At 39.1% G+C, this 19414-nt stretch overlaps 1 non-coding gene across 1 annotated transcript; it reads right to left on the bottom strand.

Moving 5' to 3' along the window:
* Positions 1 to 967: 967 nt before the first annotated feature.
* Positions 968 to 1074, bottom strand: LOC118484504. Its single transcript, XR_004873615.1, has one exon. It is a non-coding gene; the product is annotated as a small nucleolar RNA R71 (small nucleolar RNA).
* Between the last annotated feature and the right edge of the window lie 18340 nt (positions 1075 to 19414).

A 19414-nucleotide genomic window follows, 5' to 3' on the forward strand; every position in this document is an offset into this window, starting at 1 on the left:
ATTTAAAACTTGGCTAAAAGTGTAAAAAGGGCTTAAAATATACATCTAAAATATATTACACCTAACGCACATCAAGTTTTTGGCGCCGCTGCCGGGGACACAAGGATTTTAAGAAAGTTAGGAATCAACGGCCTAATCATATTTTTATTTTTCTTTTTAATTTTTTAGGATTTTCTTAGTTTTTCAGCTTCTGCAGAGCTCAGCACGGGACGTGCGTGGTCGGACACGGGCCGTGCCCAGCATTGTTACTGGCAGTTTTTAGTTTTCCAAGTTACAGAAGGTTGAGCACGGGGCCGTGTCGGTGCAACACGGGGCCGTGTCCAACTCTCCAGTAACTGGGATTTGGAAAACAATCACTATAACTCCGACCACGGGCCGTGTTCATTGAAGACGGGGCCGTGGTGAACATTCTGACCAGCATTCTTTTCTGTTTTTATTGCAGGACTCGGAACCAGACGCCACCCCTACGTAGTGTATGAGCTCCAGTTCTAATAAGGACATAAAAGAACCTCAAGAAGAACCCGAACGCTTTCTCAGAAAAAGACTAAAAGCCAAAAACCAAGAGAAAGTTTCGGGGAATCCACTTCCAATCGCGGACCAATGTACCCTCATGGATTATCTACGACCCACCGTAGGTAATCTCGGCGCCGCTATCAACGCACCGAATGTAGAAGCCAATAACTTCGAACTTCGGCCGCATTTGATACAGATGCTTCAAAACTCCGGAACCTTTCATGGGCTTGCGGACGAGGATCCCCATCTACATATTACTAATTTCTTAGAAATATGTGATACTTTTCGGATCAATGGAGCATCAAATGACGCCATCTGCCTTCGAATGTTTCCTTTCTAAGTAAAAGACCGAGCAAAAGTTTGGCTTAACGCCCTCCCAGCTGGATCGGTAAACACCTGGGATGAATTAGCCCAAAAATTTCTATATAAGTATTTCCCTCCCGCTAAAATGGCTAAATTAATGACTGAAATTAATACATATTCACAAGAGGACGGGGAATCCTTATATGAAACTTGGGAAAGGTTCAAGGAGCTATTGCGAAAGTGTCCACATCACGGCCTTGCGATATGGCAACAAGTATCCACTTTCTATAATGGGTTGTTGCCACACACAAGGCAGACACTTGACTCTAGCTCCGGGGGACTTTTAGGTAATCGCCGCCCGCATGAAATATATAATCAAATTGAAGAAATTGCTCAAACCAATTTTCAGTGGCACACTCCCCGAGGCAATAAATCTATTGCCCCGGGCGCCCATAAGGTTGATGAAAGCACTTCTGTACAAGCCCAAATCGAGGCCCTTTCTTCGAAAATAAAAAAATTGGAAATGACAAAAACAGTCTCGGTTATGGCTTGTGAAGGGTGTGCTGGGTCACATGAAAATTGGAGTTGTATGAAAGAAACAGACGATCAACAAGAGTCGGTAAACTACATTGATAATAGACCTAGGCCGTCGGGTCCTCCAACGGGCACCTACAACCAAGGATGGCGAAATCACCCTAACCTTGGTTGGAGAGAACCCGGCAATAGTAGTAACCAACAAAACCAACGAACAAACTTTCAACAACCAAGAAATGAGTCACAAAATTTCTATATCTCGCCTCGTCTCCGACACTGAAAAGAAAAACTCGGAAAGGTTTCTACAATTAGAATCAAATTTTAGAAATCAACAAGCTAGTATTCAAAACATAGAAAAACAATTAAGTCAACTAGCCCAAAATTTTTCCGAGAGACCAGAAGGCGCATTACCAAGCAATACTGAAACAAACCCAAAAGCGCAAGTTCATCTCATCACATTACGAAGCCGCACCGTGGGGCCTACGGAAGTGCCACTGCCGACAGAGGAGACTATACCACCGCCTCTACAAGAGAAGGATTCCCCTCCATCACCAGAGCCTACCAAGGCTCCTCGAGTTCCGTACCCTGGTAGGTTAATTCGTCAAAAGACCAATGAGCAATTCGCAAAATTCGAAAGTCTACTAAAACAATTGCATGTCAACATTCCTTTTATTGATGTCCTAACCCAAGTGCCTAAATATTCTAAGTTCATGAGGGACTTCCTCACTCATAAAAGGAAAATTGAAACGTTGCAATTAGTTAACTTAGGCGAAGAATGCTCTGCCCTCGTACTCAACAAACTCCCCCAAAAGAAAGTCGATCCCGGAAGCTTCATGATTCCTTGCTCGATCGGGGACTCCCTCGTTCGTAATGCACTAGCCGACCTTGGGGCTAGCATTAACCTCTTGCCCTCATCAATGTTCAAAAAACTCGGCCTAGGAACAACGAGTCCTACAAAAATGAGCATAAACTTGCTGATCGATCCGTCAAATTCCTGCAAGGTGTCATCGAAAATATCCTAGTAAAGGTAAACAAATTTGTCTACCCGGCCGACTTTGTCATACTTGATATGGAAGAAGACACCGAAGTCCCCATCATACTAGGGAGACCATTTCTCGCCACCGCACAGGCAGTGGTAGACATGAATGACGGAACGCTCACCTTAAGGTACGGGGACAAGGAAGTAAAGTTCGGGGTTGGGAAGAGAATAGAGGACGATGACCCGGTCAACTACATGAAGGTTATTGATTCGAGTTTGGATGCTGCTCTCCGACGGTGCAACATGGGATGCAAAACATCCCACTCAGAAAATATATAACCTCACCTTGGGTCTAGCCAAGGACCCTTATAAACGTGGCGCACCACGGAGGCATTCCGCGGAACCATCCTTAGTTTAGTTTAATCTTTTAGTTTTAAATTGCAGGAATAAAACACACTCATGGTAGTAAAGGATGATAAGGGAAATGAGAAACATGGCCCCGTGTACAAGAACAAGGCTACACGACAACAATTTCTCCATTACAGTAGGTTCAGCATGGGCCGTGCCCAGCCTACACGGCCCCGTGCTGAACACCCTGCAGAAAAATGCCCAGTTCAGGTAACTGGACACGGGCCGTGTTCACCAGCACGCCCCCGTGTCCAGGCTTCTGTTTCTTTTCTTTAATTATCGTTACTGGCACCTGAACACGGGGCCGTGCCCGGTCCCCACGGGGCCGTGTCCAAACTGCCAGTAACATAAATTTTTGCTTTTAACACCATGTTACACATCTAATCAACCTAAAAATTTATTTTTGGGACACATTGAGGACAATGTGTAATTTAAGTGTGGGGGGGATGCTAAAAGCTTGAATTTTGCAAGTCCTAATAACAAGCCTTACACAAAACTCTATTGGAACCGCTAATCACCCCAAATTTTTTTTCAAAAATTTTCATTTTTTTTACTTATCTAAAGTTTAAGTTGGGAATTCTAAGACTAATAAGGTTATATTTTTACAAATTTACAACCGATAGCGTCGTGATAAAAAGAACTAACATAAGAAAATTATGAAACGGCATGACAAGCTTGGTTAAAATTCGATTATATATACTTGATCACATAGAAAAACCCATTCCCACAAAAAGTGAGTTTTGAGCCTTTATTGAGCATACAAATATACATCTTTACGCTAAATGCTCATTTTTCGTTTCTTGTGTGAATAGCCGCTTGGTTCTTACGACTCTACAACTTGCCACGACGATTCATTCCCGGTCCTTACCAACTTAAACCCAAGTAAGTAAATGATGGAGGCATTAGGACTAACCCTTTTTTCTTTCAAAACCATTATTTTTTATTTTTCCTTTCACCTACCCTAAAACTCCCCCTAGTTAACCCCTTTGAGCCTAAACCTTTCATTTCTTTACCCTAAAATCCCTTTTACCCACCAAAAAACCTTTTTTATTTTTACCCTTTATTTTAGTAACAAGCTCGGTTTTCGTGTGACTGAAAAAAAAAGTTTACAATGAAGTTAGAAATAAACAAACAAAGCTCCTAAAAAGCTTGTTTGAAGAAATACTTCATTAAAAATAAATGTTTTACGAAAACCGACGCTTTTTACGATTTTCGCCCTTTTCTACTAACCACTAACCCAACTACCCACCTTTAGCCCAAGCCTTTACCCAAAAAGTCCTCTTGATATTTACAAAGGTAAAAAGTTAAAAAGGAGGAGGATTGATTGCTTGGCAAGCCTATAGTAGGAATAAGTTCCATGTCGCTCTCGAGTGATTCACTAAAAAAATACACCTTCCGCCGAGTGTGAGTGATTTCTCCCATGAGGTATGTGAACTTGTATATAAATGGAATTTTAAAAAGGCACGCTATGCCCAAATAAGTAATTCCTCTTATGAAACGTTCTAAATAAATCATAACGAATAGGATTGTAAATAAATAAAAATAAAACCCAATAAAGATCTTGGGTTCCCGACACTCTATGACAAGCCAAAACCTTCTCTTCTACCCATTCCATTTGGGAGTGAAAGCCACATATTAAAGAGTTTTGCTAGAGGACAAGCAAAAATTCAAGTGTGGGGGTATTTGATGTGTGTAAAATGCAACATATAAATTACATCAAATGAGACATAAAACTAACCCTTTTTAAGTACTAATGTTGGAAAAAGAGTGTTTTTGTCTTCCTTTTGTATTTTCAGGATTAAATGAGCTCAAATTAACAAAAGAAGCAAAAAGGCAGCTAAATCTAACATAAATACAAGAAAAGGAACATAAGTGGATTGCCCGACCCCTCGACAGTATCCTCCCAAGCAAAATAGAGAAGGCCCATGCTCAGCCAGCACGGGGTCGTGCCCAAGAAGCAGCAGAAAAGACAAACCAGTAGAAGCTTCTATTGCCCACCACGGGGCCGTGCCCAGTGAACACGGGGGCGTGGCGAAAGTACTGCATGCGCATTAATTGTAATTGCGAATTACAATTAATGAAGAGAGACTATCAGACAGGCACGGGGCCGTGCCCAGCCTTTTGTTCAGCCTATAAATAGGAGTGCTTGGTTTCATTGCAACTCATCCCTTGGCACACCACCTCTCTCACACTTCATCCACCACCCACCACCATCATAACACCATCATCCACCACCATCATCCATTGTCCATCATAGAGTGTGTGAGTCGTCTCAGGATCCAAGATTGATCGTAAGAGTTCTTGACAATCAAGGCCATGTTTGCCTAAGTCTCTTACATCACTTGGTGAAGACAAGTGTTTAGTATAATACTTTTTATTTTTAATCTTTTGCACTTTTTATTTGGTTTTGTATTAATGACTTTAATAACTAGTTGCTTATGTTGAAGGTGATTCTTCCTTATCGTTTATCCGTGGTGTCTTGGCATTATTCTACTATCTATATAAAATAAAATATTTTCAACATTCATATCTCCACGGTCTATATGGAGGTATGTTGGCTACCTGGTCGGGGGTTAAGGGAACGGTTTGGTAAGGGTCTTGCCCTTGTTCAGCGTTTAGAGGTCCTGCAAGAGACCTGAGTCAAATTTAGTAGGATCTCCTTCAATACCCATAGGTATTGGATGGCGGGGATCCAAACTCTTTGACCCCCTCATAAGTCAACTACTATTAATACTATAACCCGGCTATTTAGGACTGTATCCCTGCTGACTCAGACTACTTAGTCGAGGGTAACGTCACCTCCAAAAGAGGGGCCTACCGTAATTTGCTTTAATAACTTAATTCATTATCTTTCAATAATCCGACCCTTTAGGATTGTATCCTTGCTGACTCAAACTACTGGGTTGAGGGTAACGTCGCCTTCAAAAGAGGGGCCTACTACAATAACTAAGATAATCTCTTAAATAAGTGCAAAAGTGCAAAATAATCAAAGGTTATACTAATACACGAGTCGGATCCAAGTGATTCATCTTGTCTATCTGTTTTTATTTTTATTTTATTTTTCAGCATTTAGTTAGTTTTATTTTTCTTAGTTTAAAAATCTTTTCTAACATTTTGATTTGGTTAGACGTTGAGAATAAACCGGTATTAAAATCTCTTGTGTCCTTGGACGACCTCGGTATCTTACCAACACTATACTACGTCAACGATGGGTGCACTTGCCCATATGTGTGTTTAGTGTTAGTGAATATCGTGTTTTATAAATTTAAAACTTGGCTAAAAGTGTAAAAAGGGCTTAAAATATACATCTAAAATATATTACACCTAACGCACATCAAGGAGTGAATGAGAAATCTTCAAATGTATCTCCAAAAATAGAAACTGCTTACAACGCCAAGAATTCTTCTGGAGGTTCATCATCAGGATCAAACAGCAAAACAAATTTCACATCATTTCCGTCTTTTGATCCGAATATCTCAGCAACAAAAAGTGGGAGAAAACTTCAGTGCAACATTGTTTTAAATCTTGAAAATGATCAAGATTATTTTGAGGAAGTTGCTAAAAATCATATGTCTTTATTAGGAATGGTTTTAGAATCTTATAGTTGTTTTGTTGCAGGTCGTATCGGGAATCCAGTGCTAACCAAGGAAGATTACGACCAGATAGATGCTGTAGAAATGGAACTTATGGATATAAAATGGTGTTTGGAAAGCGTGTTAAGGAGAGCTGAAAATTTCAAGCAGATCACGGGGAGAGATGATCTTCGTGAGGCTAATGTTTCCACTTTAGGTTTTGACAAATCTAAAGTAACTTCTTTTCGTTGCAGGGAGAAAGGTCACTTCAAGAGGGAGTGCACCAAGCACAAACTGCACATGGAAGACCCATAATTGAAGATTCTGGAAAGAGAGCTTGTGTGGTTAATCAGGAAGAAAAGAAGTCATTCAACTGGGATAAATATGTCTCAGCTGATGGAAAAGCTTGTTTGATTGATCAAGATGATGAAAAGCTACCCGAGGGATTTAGCTGGGAGAATTTCTCTTAGGATAACTATATTCCTGATCAAGCTACAGCTTACATAGCTTTTGTTGCCAGAGTTGAAGAAGATAGTGATGATGATGGAACTAAGTATTATGCACGAAGAATGGCAGAACATCTGAAGATGATGGCAGAAAGCGACAGCGAAGATGAGAAGGCAAAGAAGAAAAAGAAGAAAGTAAAAACGCCGGTGAGTAGTGATGATGAATCAGTACCGGTGGTCCGAAAAAAAGTGAGAGAAATTCCAAAGTTCAAGATCAATGAAGAGGTTATTGCAAAAGAGATTCCTGTGAACTGTGAAACTTGTGAGATAATGAAAAAGAAAAACAGTGAATTGATCAACAACATGAACAGGTTGAAGGAATCTTATGATGTGCTCAACAAAGCAATGAACATGTACAATGATACAAGTGAAGAGCAAGCAATTGCAATGAAGACGCTTCTAGGAGCATTCGTGACTAAACAAAAAGTTGTAAGTGACTATATCGAGAAGTGTGCTGCTCTTGAACAGAAACATGAGCTACAGAGAATTGAAACTGAACGAGTAAATCGTTTATTGAAAAGTTACTCATGTACTTCTTATGTCATTGACAGGATTTATCCTACCGTTGAAGGTATGAAGGCATGGGAAGATGATGAAGTAACTGAAGAAAAAGATGCTGGAAAAGATGCTGAAAACAAGACTCCTGAGAAGAAAGTTGTAAATAAGAGTGACACAAAGAAAAAGACTGACAAGAAGAATTCTGGTAAGAAACAAGGTGTCAGTTACAACAAGTGTCCACCCCCACTGGAAAATGGATATTTGCCCAGAAATCAAAATGATGAAAGAGTCAAAAAGGCTATAAATTTGCAATGGGAGTCGGAGTTGTCAGTCAATCTTCCAGAAAGTATTGATGTTACGTTTACATCATCTGACACTAATCAACAATCTCAATTGATGAAGATAGTGGTGGATCATGTGTTAGAAAATGATGAAACAGAAGAGTCAAAGTCGGAGTCTGCGTCAGAGTCAAAGTTTGAGTCAAGCACTCCGGGTCAATCAGAAAAACATGGCAAAATAGTTTATGACAGAAAATTCCTGCTATCAAAATCTAATTTGGATGATGAACTGTTTAAAGTTGCTTATACTTTGAATGATTCTAACAAATTATATCTTGATGAGGAATTTCCAATAAGAGGTGTCAAAACTGAACTGATAAACAAGGTTTTCAAACTCACAGAAATTAATATTTCTGAAATAAAAGACTTATATCTTAATGCAAAACCTAAACCTTACACCTCAAGAGTTCAACAAAGATTAAACAAGAAAAAGGGTTACAGTTCTGGTCCTGGTTTCCAAAAGAAATCAAACCATAACAGTAATTTCAAAAAGAAAGGGTTAGGTTTTATTCCAACAGAAAAACAGAAAAATGAAAAATATGTTCGTGATTTTAAATCCAAAATGATATTTGTTTCAGGAACGTCAGCAGATGAAGAAGAAAAGAAAGATTTTTAGAGGCAGTCAAACAATGAGTTCCTTGCAAAGAAGCAAGATGAAATGAAGAAGATGGGTGATCAGAAGAAAGACATGAGAACTTGTTTCCAATGCAACACTGTTGGACATATTACCAGAGATTGTTCTAAGGCAATACAATCAAAACAGGGAGTATCTCGTAAACTCAAAGAACAAGTGGTTGAGTTTGAACCAATTGATAGAACAAAATTGTTTAAAAATTCTACATTTGAAATTGGTGAATGTTCAAACAAGTTTTACAAGAAGAGAGCTAAATCTGACAACCAGAAATGGGTTGTTAAGAAAGCTGTTGAAAGCTCTAGCGATGATTTTGATAGGTCAAAATCAGAGGAGCTATCTTCTGGAGATGAATCTGACTCCACAAAGTCAGATGAGCCACAAATTGTTTCAAAAAGTGAAGATATTTCAAAAGATGAAAACTCGGTTCCGATTGTGAATGATGAGGATTTTCCATCGCTTCGGGCTGAAAATTATAAAAAGAAAATTGGTGAAGTTGAAATTTCTAACCAATTTTATAATAACAAACAGGAATTTGATGCTGAGAAGGTCTTTAACCCTAAAGTTAAACATATCTTTGGAAAGATGATTGATCGAAAAGTCAAAGGGGTTAAAGAATTTTATGAAAAGAAGAGGAAAGGCAAGAAACTGAGTGATGGTGACTCGGTGACACCCAAGGCTGGTCAGGCTTGGGTAGATATTTTCTTCGACTAAAAACCTGACTTGCCGGAGCTCCCAGGTTGGTAAGCGAGGAGCAGGTATCGGCATCTTTCTTGAGGAATTGGTTACGGTAATGTCAATCATACAAACGGTAAAGAGGTTTGTTTGTGTTTGTTTTACAAGTGGTTAGGAAATTTGACTGTGCATACTTGCATATGATAAATCAAGGACATTAATTTGTACTTGTATTTTCCTACAATTGGTTGAAAGACAAGATGATGAACCACATCCCCAAATTTATTATTGATAAACCCACAAGTGGTAAAATCAATCAAACTTATTTTCCAGAAAAACCATTTTGATTAAAACAAACTTAAGTGTTTTGAGATCTAAATGGGAAAATAGTTTGTTGATAGGGGAAGTTCTGATTGTTTATGCCAAGTGAATGTCGATTTGATGTGATTCGGTATCAGTTGTCAAGTTTTGTACAGTTTGTTTTACATTTCATGTTTCAAGTGGGTCAAGAGTCTAGTTTGTTTCCAATTTTTCTTTAATGTGTTTGCATTTTAGGGGGAGTAGAAAATTTCAGAAAATCCAAAAACATTAGAAAATTTGAAAAGGCCAAAAACATGATAAAATCAAAAATGAGTTTTGTTGTGAAAAGAGGAAATGATAGTACATCAGTGGACTGTCACAACATGCTAAAGAAATGTAAAGATAAAATGTGATAAATAATCTCACTGTGGATGTGTCGGTAGGTTTTTACACATTCAGTAAATTGTGACGAGATATAAACCTAAAAATCAAACTTGCTTATTCTGTATGTTAACAAAACTGCTTGGATATATAGGTAACCCCTGAAATCTTGTTTGAAAGGTCCCTTATTCTGAGATACTAAGTCTTTATGCTCAGTGATATCTGGGGTATTATCCCGGGACTTCTGCTGTATGGAAGTACTGACCTAGTCCCCGGATAATGCTTTCCGCAAATGCTTGAAACATAGCATCGCCCTCAGCAAGCTGATGAAACAATAAAATTGATAGTCGCTGCTGTTGTAATTCAAAAGATCCTCTAAAGGGGACACACCAAAAGTCGAAGCCGTCATCTCTCTGCGTATACGGAAGTATCGACCTGAGCTCTCACGGCCCTCGTACATAATCCCTGAACAGATATCATCTGTGGTATACTCACCTGTAAGACTGAATATTGGGATCTGGATACGGGAGTATATTCAAGTAGTGGGACACACGGATAAGTTCAAGTATCTAAAACATTAATATCGTATCTCGGATCAATTGAACTTTGTGTGAAAATTTAAGTGGATCAGTATACTGACAATCTAGGTAAATTGTTTAGAACTTAAAATGAAATGCAGCTTAACGGTGTTGGTGACATGTCTCAAAACTGATATGATTCTCTTACACGAACTCACAAAAATATTGTTTGTAAATATTTCATTTCTGCATTTTCTTGTTTCTACACTTAGTGTTAGTCTTTGTCTTTACAACTGGTGTCATTTATTTTCTTTCAGAAAATCCAAAAAGATTTTGTGTGTGTTTTAGCATAAATTTTGAAAAATTTAAAAAGATTTTCGACAATTGATATTGAAAAGCTGATTTTCAAAATTCCAAGTGCTAAACATGATGAACAGATGGTTTGGGAGAGTGTGTTGCTTTGATAAGAAAGACGATATAATTGTAAGTGGTTCATCAGAAATGATTTGATATATTTGTTTGAGATAGTTTCAAATGCTGTCTATATGCTTAAATGTTTATCAAAAACTTATGTTTGTGGTTGAGTTTTATGCAGGAAGAATCAATATTTGAGGGGGAGTGCATGTTGGTGATGATGAATTTAAAGATGTCAACATCTAAGAGAAGAAGTTTATTGGTGATAAAAGAAAAAGAGATAAAGATAGAGAGAGAGAAGCCCAGAGACTGATCAAGACTGAAGAAGTCAAGACACAGCATTGTCATAGACTCGATGAACGACTCGTCAACATCTGAGGGGGAGTTTGTTGGTGCACTACATCTGTCGACTTCATCTTGTATCGAGTCTTAGTCTTAGATTGTTAGATCAGGGCATGTTTTACGAAAAAACTGGAGAATGTATGTAATTTAGGTGAGGGTTTCGCTTATAGAGACATAGGGGTTTCGCTCATATGGCTATTGATAGGTTCGCTTATATGGTCATTAGGGTTTCGCTCATATGTCCTGTTCATTGGAGCGAAACCTCAGCAACTATATATAGGGTCAAAAGAGCGAAACCAGGTATCATTTTGTAACTCATACCGAAGTGCTGCTGGTTTAAGATTTGGATGTGATTTGTCAGATATCAATACGAAAAGGTGTTAAAAGTGATTTGCTAGCTGTTTCTAAGTCAGATACTTGTTTTCCGCACCTGTATCTGATTAAAACTCCTCTGAACGACTCGTTTGGGTCAAAACACGATCCTACATCATTGCTGTTGAAGAAAAGATCCTCTAAAGGGGACACACCAAAAGTCGAAGCCATCATCTCTTTGCGTATACGGAAGTATTGACCTGAGCTCTCACGGCCCTCGCAATTTAACCCCTTTACAGATATCATCTGTGGTATACTCACCTGTAAGACTGAATATTGGGATCTGGATACGGGAGTATATTCAAGTGGTGGGACACATGAATAAGTTTAAGTAATTAAGACATTAATTGCATATCTCGAAACAGTTGAAATTTGTGTGAAAATTTAAGAGGACAAACATACTGACAATCTAGGTGAATTGTTTAGAACTTAAAATGAAATCAAGCTTAACGGTGTTAGTGATGTGTCTCAAAAACTGATATGATCCTCTTTCAAGAACTAACAAAAATATTTTCTGTAAATATTTCATTTCTGCATTTTTTTATTAAAAAATTCAAAAAGAGTTTAGTGTGTTTTAGCATTAATTTTGAAAAATTTAAAAAGATTTTTGACAATTGGTGTTGAAAAGCTGATTTTCGAAATTCCAAGTGCTAAACATGAAGAACAGGTTTGGGAGAGAGTATATGAAGATGTTATGTTTACAAGCAGTTTTTCAGAGAACAAATCATGTTGTATATTTTCTGAAATAGTTTCTAAATTTTAAAGATTTAATCATTTTGAAACTTATGTGTTGGGTAGAGATTTTGCAGATAACCTGAGCTGGAAGAGAGCCAGGTCAAGATCTAGGAATGAATCATGAATTTGAGATTTCCATACTACGATCCTAGCAAATTGAGAGGGGGAGTCTGAAGGAAAAGTTGAGGAAGCAGTTAGAGCCAGTGCTGATCCTGAAATTGCTGATGCTGGTGAAGTTTAAAGATTCAACATTCGAGGGAGAGGAGTTTGTTGGTGATAAAGACTGATAAAGACTGAAGGTTGACAACCGAAGACTCGACACTGAAGACTCCGTCAACATCCGAGGGGGAGTTTGTTGGTGCATCCGTCTGTCGCCTACGTCTTGTATCGAGTCTAGCGTAGAATGGGCTAGAACAGGGCACGTAATCCAAGAATTATGTCATTGGAAGTGATTCCGCTCCAAATGACATCTTATCATTTGGAGCGAAACCTCTTAACATTCTGATTCCGCTCGTAGTGTAATTAGTCTGATTTCGCCCGAAAGTTAAATCATGATTCCGCCCGAAATGTAAAACCTGATTTCACTCGTAATGTGATTCCGCTTGTACGTGTTGGAGCGGAATCAGGCCGGCTATAAATAGGGTTGTCATTTGGAGCGAACTCATAGTTCTAGGTGTGTTGTCTTCCGGTGAGCCGCGAAGTGCTGCCGAAGTGTTGTCAGGACGTGTAATCGAATCAATTGACCAGTAAAACAACAGTTAAAAGTGAATACGGCTGAGATTGCACAAAAACATTAGTTTCCGCCTCTTGTTTTGGACAGGAATTCTTCTGATCGACTCATTCAGGGACGAAAACGATCCCACAAATATATTTTCAAACAAATATTTACAAGTGTATTTTTAACCAAGAGTTTTCCCTAGAAACTTTGCCATAATTTTTGTTACAAAAAAATACAAACATTGGAGGTTGGTTTTTTTAAATAAAAGGACTAAATATGTATTTGAAAGATATATATTTAGAAGACACATGTGTGTGATTGTTTGTATACTTTGTGTATTAGTTATATTATTATAGGATTTAAAATAATATAACTTAACAAAATATCAAGAAATTACAATCCAAAATAATACCAAAAATCTCAAGGAATAAACACATAAGTTACACACAAAATATTGGCAAACCGAACAAGAATGTAACTTACAAGATTCCGGAAATTATGTTCACAAAATATATTTTGCTAAATAGTATTTTGGATACAAAGGAAATGAAAATATGATTTTTCCAATTGTTACAAAGTTATATCATATTTTTGACAAGTACAAACTATATTATTTTTGGGAAGTAGAAATATATTTTCTTGGAATATTTGGAAGATATATGATTTTTGGGAAAATATATATTTTCTTGAATAAATTTGAAATACATTATTTTAGATAAAGATAAGTTTATATATATTTTCTAAGTGAGACTTGAAAATATATTGTTTTGGAACTACAAATATTTTTGCCAAGAGAAAAATTAGGAATAATTTTTCTAAGAAATACTTCTTGAAATATATAATTTAGAAATATATATTGGATACTTATTAAGATAATACACGCCCGAATACGACACCAATACTTGGCAAGTTATACAAATACAAGAATACAAATACACATGTATGAGATATCCCCATCCTTGGGAAGGTAGTGCAAGTATAAATACTTGAGAAGTATTAGTACAAAAATATTGTTTAACAATTATTCCAAAACTTAAAAATATAATTTAAGTTAAAATATTAATTATTTTGACAATAATTATATAACTTGGAATAATATTAGAAGCGTAGAAGAAACGTAACTCAAAAACATAAATACTAAGACAAGGCACGACCCGTCCGTCTAATAGACATCAGTACATTGTAGGTAGTCGTGTTTACTGAAGGGATTTGAGTTATGATTGTGAAGACGCAAGACTGTGAGTTCATGTCCCCTTTTTCTCTTAACTGTTTTTGGTTTTATAACTCTCAAGGGTGGAATACATGTTACGAATGTTTAAACAGTATGAATTGACTATGAACTGAACTATTAGATCATGTGAGCATAGACTAAATTTGAAATGCCATTAATTCTTAATTAGGGACGAAGGTTAGATCTAACGGGTACGGCTGAACCCCACTCATGGTACTTATGACCACTTGAGTGCTTCGGTGTCCTAGTCGAGGTGAATCGACATTAGTCGAGGTGAATCGACATTAGTCAAGGTGAATCGACATTAGTCAAGGTGAATTGACATAGTCGAAGGGGAATTCGACATAGTCGAGGGAAATCGACAAGGGTATGAGCCTACTCATTTCGAGTGCTCCCTATGTCCTCACATGCTTTAATGTCCTTGTAAAACATTCATTTGATATGTCCATAACTGCTTTTCATACCTGTTTTCAAAGGAGTCACTCAAAGGTTTACAAGTTTGTCAGAACTCATACAAAACGCATGAACTCGCTCAACTTTTGTTGATGTTTTCCAAACTTACATGTATTTCAGGTAACAGGTTGGATCTTGGGCGCGAGTGTTGTTTCTAGAAGTAGATTTCAAGTTTAGATGTCATCCACTTTTGTTGGTTTGTGACATAGTCGAAGGTTGTGTTTTAAAACTTAAATAACCGGTGTTTGTAATACTTTAAAGTTTATGAATGGATGAACATCGTTTTGATCATTTAGTTGTTTATTATGATTGAATGCAATGATATTAAACTAGTCACACATCATACGCTTCCGCAAAAGTCAGGGTGTGACATCTTGTTTGGAACTATTGCGCAACCGCTCAAGGTTTTGTTAAAGATGTTCTGGAAGTGAGGCTGTAATATGGTTTTATGTGTCTGCGCAAGGTTTTTGGGATCATACTCCTTTATTATTGAACTGTTTCTTCCCAAATCCTATTTAGGACCGCTGCGTGGCGGCGCAGGGTCTTTGTTCAAGATGTTTCGGGATAAGGTTGTGGTATGGTCCTATGCGCCTGCGCAAGGTTTTTTGGACCATACCCCTTCACTATTGGTCCGAAGTTGATAAATGTTATGAGACGGGTGGCTTGAAATAGTGAAACTGTAACTCGACGCCTTATTGATGGGCATCATCAGCATGAAAAACTACTCTGATTAAAATAATTACAATGTTATGAGTCCTCGCATATCTATAGCTAACTTTGGTGGTGTCTCCATGTAGGTAATACAATAGAGATTAATGAATGGTGTAGACAAGTCATGAGGAGCAATGGGGTGGCTTGAACTAGTAACATGAAAGAAGAAAGGAACTCACAAGTCATTTATTAATATTCCGGTTTAACAATATATTAGTTATTGTTATGCTTACCATAAAATAAACATATATAATTATTAGTCGAGACTAATGATATGGGAATTTTGTATGACAGATTTGGGTGGTAGAATGACAAAAGTGATCAAGTCTTGGAAACGGGTCTGCGTAGGAGGATTTAGTGATGTTTTGTTAACTAAGTATATGAGTTTTCTTATCGGGTCAATTAGACTTAATTATTTGTTTTTTTTAGTTTAAGTCCAATGCTTGTTTTAGTGAAATGTTAGTTTGTCATTGTGGTAATGGGTTATGTTTGTTTTATAAAAGTCTTAGTTATTAAGCAGGTTTTGTTTTCATAAGGATTGACCGTTTTGTAAAAAGGTCATGGCGAATATTTTTTTAAACGGGTGTTTGCAGATGTGTAATTAATTCGGTTTATGTGGATTAATATATTTTGGGAATCATATCCTTTATTATGTAATGTTGGATAAGAAAAAAAATTGGGCCTATTTTCCGCAAAGTTTTCTAATATTAGTTTTTAACTTTCGGGTCTTACACTCCTCGTTGGAAAGATATACAATTTATTTCCCAGCAGGAGTTATAGCCCTACATGGCCTAGGATTAGGAATGTGCGCACCTTCAGTTGCAACGGGGGGGGGGGGGGGAGGAGGGCAGCAAACACCCCAGCTCTCACATACATGAAATTTGGTCGTATTTGCTCAAACCATTATTCTTCACCCGCGCACAGGGGCCTCACGCCCATAACACCAGCATGAGCTGGTAACGCGCGGTGATAAAGCTCGACCTCTGCAAATAAAAAGTTAACATCAGAGGAGATCATCTTCAAATAACTTTATAAGAAGGAAAGAGCAATAAAACAAAGGGATTTACTTTCTCCTTCAAGCAACAAAACAGGCACGTTCTCGCTATCTTTCGGCCACTTATCGCTCATGCCTGCTGCAACCAGCACCTGCTCACCGAATGCTTGGTTCGGCAGAGCCTTAAGTTTCTTGTACCACGTCGCGTCGCGCGGGATCTTCAGCTCTTCCTTGGGGATCGACCCCATTTCCCTGAACTGCATCACCGTTGGGATCACCTCGGTGTGGATGTAAAAGAATTTCATCTTACAGTCATGGAAGCTCTTAGGAGGATTTATGAGGTTCTTTTTCGCAGCGCGAAGGGCACAAGAGAAGAAACCCATGTTGCTCTATAGTTGATAAAAAGCCCTGAACTTATCGACAGTGGGTTCCTCTCCTTGTGACTGGCACACAAACTCAAAGTGCCAGACACTTACCATGCACATGGGGCTCAACTTTGGAATGTGAAAACCGTAGTACTGAAGAATATCACCCAAGAAGTGGGTGGCCAGCAGTCGGAAGTTGCCATCCCCGAAGAAGTTGGAATAGAGCGTGATGTACCCCGGTGGTGTATCAGCGGTCGTCTGCCCCTGAGCCGGGTACCTCGCATCCCACTCCTCTGCAAATCGATGGCCCATGACCACCTGTTCGAAAAGGCACTGGTCCCATTTTAACGGTGGCAGAGCACCACCGGTCTCCTCCACCGCCACTACGTCATCGGTTGTCAACATATTTATATAAAGGTTTGGGGATCTACAGAGACTCGAAGAACAGTTTGAAGATCTGCTAAAAACCTTTGAAGGTTTGAAGATCTGTTGAAAACTTTGAAGATTCAAAGGATAAGAAGAGAGAAAGGGAAGAAATTCAAAGGTAAGGTGTTCCCCATCGTTTCCTCATCAAGTATTTATACCCATCCCATTTAATGCGATGGGTAATCGTGCCGAACCAGCCACGCGCGTGTCCAGCCAGGGGTTGACACATCAGGCGGGAAACATGGAGTATGGTTACCACGCTCACGTGGCCCTTACTCGCCTAACACCAGATGAAACGGCGCGCCTAACACAGTGACAGCACAATTGTCACTTTGTCAGCAGTCAACTCAAACGTCGCTGTCACCACTAAATTGCACCAACCTGTCAATTCGTGTTTTTTCGAATTTCAAAAATTTTCCTGCGCAACTGAACACGTTACTTCAGCAACAAGCTAGTTAGTTGCGCCGCGTGAATGGCAACACATTACACGCACGCCAGCTTTTCAAGTATAGAAGAAGATTTGTCTAAGTCACAGAGCAAGCGCAGCCTTCGCTCTTCCAAACTCAATGAATTTTCCTGCACAAAGTAGCATGTCACTTCAACAACAAGCAGATAGCTACGTCGCGTGAATTGCAGCACATAACACGTGCGCCATTAAGTTTAACTTTTTATTTTTTCTAGTCCAGAGCTCCAACCACTTCCCTCACGCATGGAAGCAGCACAGGACTGGGGGGACTTGAAGGGATATGGTCCCAAATCCTACGCCGACTAATCAGGACACGTGCGGGACATACTCTTACCAGACTAATTTGGAAGCTTTCCCAACCTCGCGTTGGCTAATCAGGTGTAACCTAGGTCGTGCGTAAGGCCTGGGCCAACACAGGACCAGATTTGACACTTGGCTCCTTGGATAAAAACTCTTACTTCCTAGACTTTGCGACGGCTGCACGGGATATCCTCGATGGTCGCATGGAGGAAAGAAGTGCAGGTAATCCTAGGACAAGTACCAAAGGTACAAGTGGCAGAGCAGTGAACCAATGAGCGTCCAACAGGTTGTATCCGATCATGCTCCACAATTGATAATCATACAAGAGACAAAAAGGTACACAAAGACGCATACGTCACACCAATCAGCGTGCGCCGACCATTGCTCCACGAAACAACAAGGACAGCAGTCAGGCCACGTGGATCCATTCAGCGTGCGCCAGCTGCCCTCTCACCCAAAAGCACCAACGGTCGTGGCAGAGGGAACAAAACGGATATTACTTGTTGTCGACTATAGGCCCAAGGCCCATCAGCCCATCTCCTTCCCAAGCCACTCCGACTATAAACAGTGAGCTTCACTTACAGGTTTAAGGATTTCGCTTCCTTACTCTCTCACTCTGGATTACACACTTTTATTCTCAAAGTATATACTTATTCTCACGCCGGAGGGTGGTTACGAGGACAACCCCATATTCCCCTCCTCGTAATGAGCTTAACGGTGTGTTTAGTGTTTTGTAGGATCATTGCATCATGGCTTGAGCGAGATAATGAAGATTAACCTTATTTGTCGACGCACAAACCACAAACTAATCACCAGATTAGTTTGGTGTTTCTTCACTTTGCCACTTGTCGTGCATGCAAACTTGCATCTTGCCACTGGTCGCGCATGTACACTTGCATCACCACTTTTCGCACTTGCATGCTCATCTTGCCACTTGTCGCGCATGCACTCTTGCATCGCCACTTGTCGCGCATGCACTCTTGTATCACCACTTGTCCAACTTGTGAATGCATGTCGGCCACATGGAAAGCATGCATGCATCTCCATACTCTATACATAAGGATATATGGACTTTGATTAAAGGTTAGACAACTTGCACAAAGCTCTATAAAACACCCACAACCACCACCGCCGGTCGCCGCCACCGCCATTGCTGGCCATCGCTGGCCAACACCACCGCTACCCCGGACTATACCCGTGTTTCGTCAGTTCGCTTCACTAGTGCGTGCTCTTTGAACCTCGGCGTCTCAACCGGTTAGTTATTAACTGGGGTATATCTTTCTTATCAGTAGTTAGATAATCTTACCCCTATGCTCGTATTTGTATGTAACCGGATCCTATCAGGTTTCGGTTTTTGTTGATCACTCGTTTATTTTCCATTGCGTTTTATTGGTTAACTCGCTTAATTAATTGACTATTATTTATTGATCTTGGTTTTAATAAATACAATTTTATCTATGACTATGAGATATGGCAAATGGATGTGAAAACCGCCTTTCTTAATGGACATCTCTCTAAAGATGTTTATGTGGTTCAGCCAGATGGTTTTATTGATCCAAAATATCCCTATAGGATGTGCAGACTAAATAAGTCCATTTATGGACTCAAGCAAGCATCTCATAGTTGGAATCTTCGTTTTGACCAGATGATCAAAGAGTTTGATTTTGTCAAGAATGAAGATAAGCCTTGTGTTCACAGAAAGGCTAGTGGAACACCATATCATTCCTCATC

The sequence above is a fragment of the Helianthus annuus genome, chromosome 11 (genome assembly GCF_002127325.2).
Source record: "Helianthus annuus cultivar XRQ/B chromosome 11, HanXRQr2.0-SUNRISE, whole genome shotgun sequence".
Lineage (NCBI taxonomy): Eukaryota > Viridiplantae > Streptophyta > Magnoliopsida > Asterales > Asteraceae > Helianthus > Helianthus annuus.